Genomic DNA, 6,316 nt, shown 5'->3' on the forward strand with positions numbered 1-6,316 from the left:
CAGCATAGCGGAAATAACAATGGCGTGCTTAATTTTGGCAAAATAATTAAAATAACGTGCATTTACATTGATACCTTACCTTGGAGATGTTGCTAGTCGGCCAATGATTGCCCCCCCCCCCCCCCCCCCCCCCCCCCCCCCCCCCCCCCCCCCCACCCCCCCCCCAAAATATAGAACTTAATAAAGATCCGAGTCGTTCAAATCTTCTGAGTAGAGGATTTTTTTTTTCTTTCTTGGCGGGACGGTTTGTTTTCCGAGATGACTGAACAAGGGGGAATTTGTGGACGAGGCACGGGTGGAGGTGACGAATCCTTTTGTACAGCGGGAGCGACGTCTCGTGATTGTTTGTTTTCAGCGATATTGGCCTTCAATTTGGCGGGTGTTGAAACTACTTTATTTAATTGATATACACGTTTAATTAAATCTAAGAATGCTTTAAATGGACAATCAACTTGAGTTAGGTAACGTTTTTGTTCATGAATCTTACCTGCCAGATATATATAGAGCTGTATTCTCCGAAGTCCGACAGAATTTCAAAACTCCCGGCACACGCAGTGGTCGGCCAGGTGGTAGTACCCCATTCCCGCCGCTGGGAGGCGGGCGTAAGGAACCATTCCCATTTTCTGTCAGATATTTTCTGTCGCCGGTGCAGAAAACAAGTGTTTTTCTGCACCTCTGTCATTGGATTTTGGAACTCTCTTGTCACTTGAGTATCCCGATTGATTTTTGGTTATTTGATTAGGATCGGTGGTTATGCATACGCTAATTGTGGATTGTTTTTATTTTGGCTTGATTTTTCCTTAAACTTACGATGTCTGGATCTAGTTCGACTAGGCCAGAGTATGTTGTGGTTGGAAGAATGCAAGGTTAGGCTACCAAAACTTCGGTAGACCCTCATAACAGTGTGCGCGAATTGTAGGAAACGTGTTTGTATGTTTGATGAGCGCTGCAACGAGTGTGAAAATATGTCTGATTCTGCGTGGAAGGCTTATGAATCATAGGTACGTAAACTAGAACGTGATAGTGTAGGAGGTCTTCCTCCAGGCGTATAACACAAGTTACCCGTCCAGTAGAATTTATCCCTCCAAAGACCTGTGATGCCTTCGGGCCCTACAATAGTGTCTTTGGAGGGTAATACCCTATCTGTGATTCTTAAATCTTTGCGTAGCCTGGAATCATGTTGTGCATTGGTAAAGTTTATAGTAGTGTAGTGAAGTACAGTGAATAAATGCCATTGATTGTTCATTCTATCGCGTAAGCGTATAATTTCTCATTGACAAAACACTACCGCGTGATGGCTCTCCCTACCTCGGTGAGGCAGAAATGTAGTAGGGAGGTAGCTGTCCAAGTGTCTAAAATACTCTAAACGTTTGTTCATTTAAAACTTGTACCAGTCAGATATATGTATATATATCTGCCGGGTAAAGGTGAACAAGCGATGTTGTATCATAGTAATATCATTTTTGTGCCCTTACGGTCATATTACTATCAAACGGTTGTATGGTTCAAGTTATATACTCATACCATAGTTACTCCTACGGAGGACAACCGAGAGTACGATTACTCTTATTACATTTAATCGGTTCTCCTGCAACTATTCAGGGGTTGCCGGTTTCCCTATTTTTAAACATTTAAGGTATTGTTATGACAATACAAAGTTTAGCCTTTTTATATTTATCAAATTCAGTTTCGCTTAATATACCAGTTTGATGGATTTTGGTTTCTGCTCTATAATGATAGTAAACCTATTCATTCGTAGAATGGTGTAGGTGGCACTCAGGCAGAGCAGTGCGAGAACGACGAACGTTCTCTGAGTCTGCTGTCACTAATGCGTAATGCCAGTGCTCAGTTCCATCTGATTGTCTGCCATGCGCAGTAGTTACGTCTCTCTCTCTCCTGCGGGATTGACGGACTAACCGTATTTCTACCCTACAATCACGGCCTTAGCCTCGGGTTGAGGGGAATTCTAGCATACATGGCTGAACATCTTCACTTTGCGAGAATTTTTTCATAAAAAAAAAAAAAAAATAATAATAAAATAAATAAATAAATATATATATATATTTATATATATATATATATATATATATATATATATATATATTATATATATATATATATATATATATATATATATATATATATATATATATATATATATATATGTGTGTGTGTGTATGTAGATGTGTATATATATAAGTGTATATGTATATATATATATATGTATAGATATATGTGTAAATGTGTGTGTGTATATATATATATGTATTAGACCTTTTTCGGTTCTGTTTACCGCATGGTAACAGAATTCTGTCCGAGTCTACAGCGGCATAGCACACATGATTTCCCTCGAAACAAGAATGATGTGCAAGAGATGCAGTCAATTAGCTCGCCGAGACGTCCCTTGCTCGATTATGAAGGGGACTCCTTCCGCTGCCAAATACGACAGCGCCGAGAGCGACGCTCGGCAGGACGCTTGGATGGACGCACGACGTAATGCTTCTTCAGACATTCGCCGAGAATCAGAGAATAGTAATGGATCTCAGGAAGGAGACTTTTAGGAAGAAACAAATGAACAATCTTCTACAGTGTCTTCAAATTATCTCCTGTTTAAGTGAAACGCAGCCTTATTAGGGAAGGAAACATGCTCGGTGAGGGAATGAATGAATTGCAGGGGCCATTTCCTCGCTGGAGAAGTTTGTTTTCCCGAATAGACTGAAATTCACACACCTCCAGTTTTTCCTGCAGAAAAACTGGAATAGCATAGATGATCTAGAAATGATTCTGAACATCTCTCATAGTCAAGATTCGTCTATAGGTGCTGTCATGGCTCATAATCTCATAGAATTTGAATCTTGAAAAGATTACTTTAGTCTTCAGAGACGTCCTCCCGCGCAGGAGTTGGAACTCTCGAGGGTCTCGCTCCCTCTGAGGAGAACGAAGACGCTATCGGTCGCACAGGCGGCCGTCGTCTTTTGGTTCCTCGGAGGGGGACGCTTCTCGTCCGTTAGCTCCTTCTGCTTTGCAGTCGTCTCCTGGCAATTGGAAGACTTTTTTTCCGCAGTAAAGAGAGCTAAGATGTATGATGTAGGTCTCAGGGAGGGGGAAACGCTTCACGTCCTCTCTCTTTTTTCTACTGTGTTGCGATCTTCACCGGAGAGGACGTCTTCCGATGAGTATGCTTTTGAGCGCTTCGGTCGCTCCTAAGATATATCCTTGGCGTCCATGTGAGAAGGAGGAGGGCTTCCCCTCGCCCATCGTCTTCTCAAAGGATCAGCCTTTTGTCTGAGAAGGAATGTTCTCCATCGAAAAGGATGATTGTGTCTTTGCAACAACAACTTGTTTTGTTGATTGCAGTGAGAAAGGCAAAGCCACATCGCGAGAGGAAGGATGATAGGCTGCCAATCAAGAGTCCAGGCAGTCCCTTATCCTTCTCCTCGTTCCGCTCTTTCGCCAGTTTGCCTTGCTCTCTAGATTTCATGCAGCTCTCCCAGAGGTTGTCTAGAGAGCACGGTTACCATCTTCCCAAACGTGTGTCAGTTGAGAATAAGAAGAGGTCTTGGTTCGATGGCTTTGAGCCTCTTTTGAAGAATAGTTTCAGCCTGCGGCCCCTCAGTCTCCTCCTTCGCAATTGTTATCTTCGAAGGACGACAGGCTCATTCATGCCTCCACTCAAACGCGGTGTCTGAAGGATTTTCAAACAACTTTAATCGTTGGTGAAGTCCCTGGAACTACTGGTGAATTTCGAAAGTCACATCTGATCCCAACCCAATCCATCGTGTATCTGGGGATTCAGATGGATTCAGTGGCTTTTCGAGCTTTTCCGTCCCAGGGACGTCAGCAGCAAGGCTTAGGACAAAGTGTTAGCCTTCCTAAGGAAATTCGTGCTCGGTGAGGGAATAGATGAGTCTAACTGGGGACCATTTCCTCGCTGGAGAAGTTTGTTTCCTTGGGTGAGACTGCACCTCAGACCGTTACAATTTTTTTTCTAAAGTACAATTGGAAAGAAAACAAGAATCTACACATGATCTTGGAAATTTCAGGAGAGGTAAAACATCACTTGAAATGTTGGCTAGATCCAGTGTAGCTGTCGGAGGGCGTTGTCTCTCAAGCTTCAGAGCCCCGACCTAGTGTTGTTCTCAGACGCGTCCACCACGGGATGGGGAGCATCATTAGGGGGAAAGAAGTGGCAGGCACCTGGAGAGGGGAACAGGGTGTCCTGGCACATAAACCTAAAGGAAATGGCAGCCATCTTTTTAGCTCTCCAGTTTTTCCAAGAAAAAGTCTCTCGTCGAATAGTCCAAGTCAACTCAGACAACACCACAGCTCTGGCGTACTTGAAGAAGTAGGAGGAACACAGTCTCAGTCCCTTTTTGCTCTGGCAAAGGAGATCTTGCTGTGGGCAAGGGCACTGGACGTCATGATCCTTACGAAGTTTGTAGCATGAGTAGAGAATGTCTGGGCAGATCTCCTCAGCAGACGAGGTCAACTTCTGCCAACCGAGTAGACTCTGCATCGGGAGGTATGCCAAGAGCTGTGGGGGTTTATGGGGACGTCCGCTCGTGGATTATCTTTGAGGACGTCCAGAACGAAGAGGCTTCCACTGTACTCGACCCAGCTGCAGTGCGTAGACACACTTCTCGGGACTGGACGGGGATGGACCTGTACGCCTTTCCCAGTTCAAGATCTTAGGGGAAGTCATGAGAAAGTTTCGGTTGTCGGAAGGGACGAGAGTGACTTTGTTCGCCCCTGTTCTGGCCTGCGAGAGAGTGGTTTCACAGAGGTCATGGCCTTTGGCAGTAGACTTCCCGAGGACGCTTCCAGTAAGGACAGATCTACTCAGACAGCCCCACTTCGAGAGGTACCACAGAAGCCTCTTCGCTCTGAGTCTGACTGCATTCAGACTATCCAAAAGTTGGCCAGAGCGAGAGGCTTTTATACGTCAATGGCGAAAGCTATCGCCAGTGCAAGAAGAGCGTTTTCCAACGCAGTGTACAATCGAAGTGGATAGTCTTCAGGAGTTGGTGCAAGAAGAACGGCATTTTCCTCCACCACGACCTGTGAGCCAGATTGCTGACTTCCTTTTCTGAGAAGGGATCTAAAACTTGCAGTCTCTACAATCAAGGGTTATAAGAGTGTGCTTTTAGTTGTCTTTAGGCACAGAGGCCTGGACTTGGCGGACAACAGAGACCTTCACGATCTCTTGAGATCTTTCGAAACGATGAAGGTTCAACAACCCAAGTTGCCGTCTTGGAACTTGGAGGTAGTTCTGAAGTTCCTTATGTCCAGTCCATTCTAACCTATGCATGAAGTGCGAGCTTTTATGAATTCTTCTTGGTTCCATAACAATATGTCATAAAGGACATATGAGCTGTCACTTACGGGAGATGCAATTCTGTGTTGACCTCCCGTTACACGAAGGATGTCAATTCAACCTACAAGAGATCTTTTCTCTTGGTTGTTCGTGTCTGCGGATACGTTGCTGGGATAGGGAGCCGACACTGATCCTTAACTAGTGAGTTAATTTTTAGTTTACTCATTTAACTCGGTGTTGTGCTCCTTAATTATGCTAATAGGCATGGTATATGGTCATATGGAGTGGATTAGCACCCATTGACAAATGCCAGTTAGGCTTTGCCGAGTAAGTGGATAAGACCCCATCGGCACAAACCCACAAGAACTCTTACCCATAGGTCACATCCTCGCTGAGGCTCTTGAGACGAAGCAGACTCCTAAGCAATAGCTAGGAAGTCACCCTCTGTCCTGAAAAGATAGGAACCAGGTTTATAAGAGGTCCTTCTTATAACTTGTGGTGTTTGTCAGGAAGCCAAGGTTACCAGTGTCAAGAATGCTTTGGCTTTTTTCTTGAGGGGCAACCCTCAAGGAAGTGCATTCATCCTGTCAAGACAGTGATATGAAAGTGTTGAAGGTGAATGCGCATGGACTGAGGGCTATTTCTAACGTCGGTAGCCTTCCAAAAGAACATGGCCACTCAATGACATCTTGAATGCCACATTTTGGCGTAGTAATTCAGTGTTTTTTGCCTCTCACTACCTACCTTCGGAGGTGAGGATTACATACGACGAACTGTACTCTTTGGGCCCATATGTCGCAGCAGACAATATATTGGGGACAGAGTGTAGCACTCTTCCTATCTTTTTAGAAAAATAATATGTTAGTTTGGACTTTTTAATTTTATTTCTTTTTATTTTTTATTTTTATTATGTTTATGTAGGTGTTTAGTTTTTTTGTGGTCTTGGGTAGGCCGCCTTAGGCGGACTTCCCTCCATTAGCCTTGGTTTTACGAAGTTTAACC

This window comes from Macrobrachium nipponense, chromosome 29 (assembly GCF_015104395.2).
Source record: "Macrobrachium nipponense isolate FS-2020 chromosome 29, ASM1510439v2, whole genome shotgun sequence".
Lineage (NCBI taxonomy): Eukaryota > Metazoa > Arthropoda > Malacostraca > Decapoda > Palaemonidae > Macrobrachium > Macrobrachium nipponense.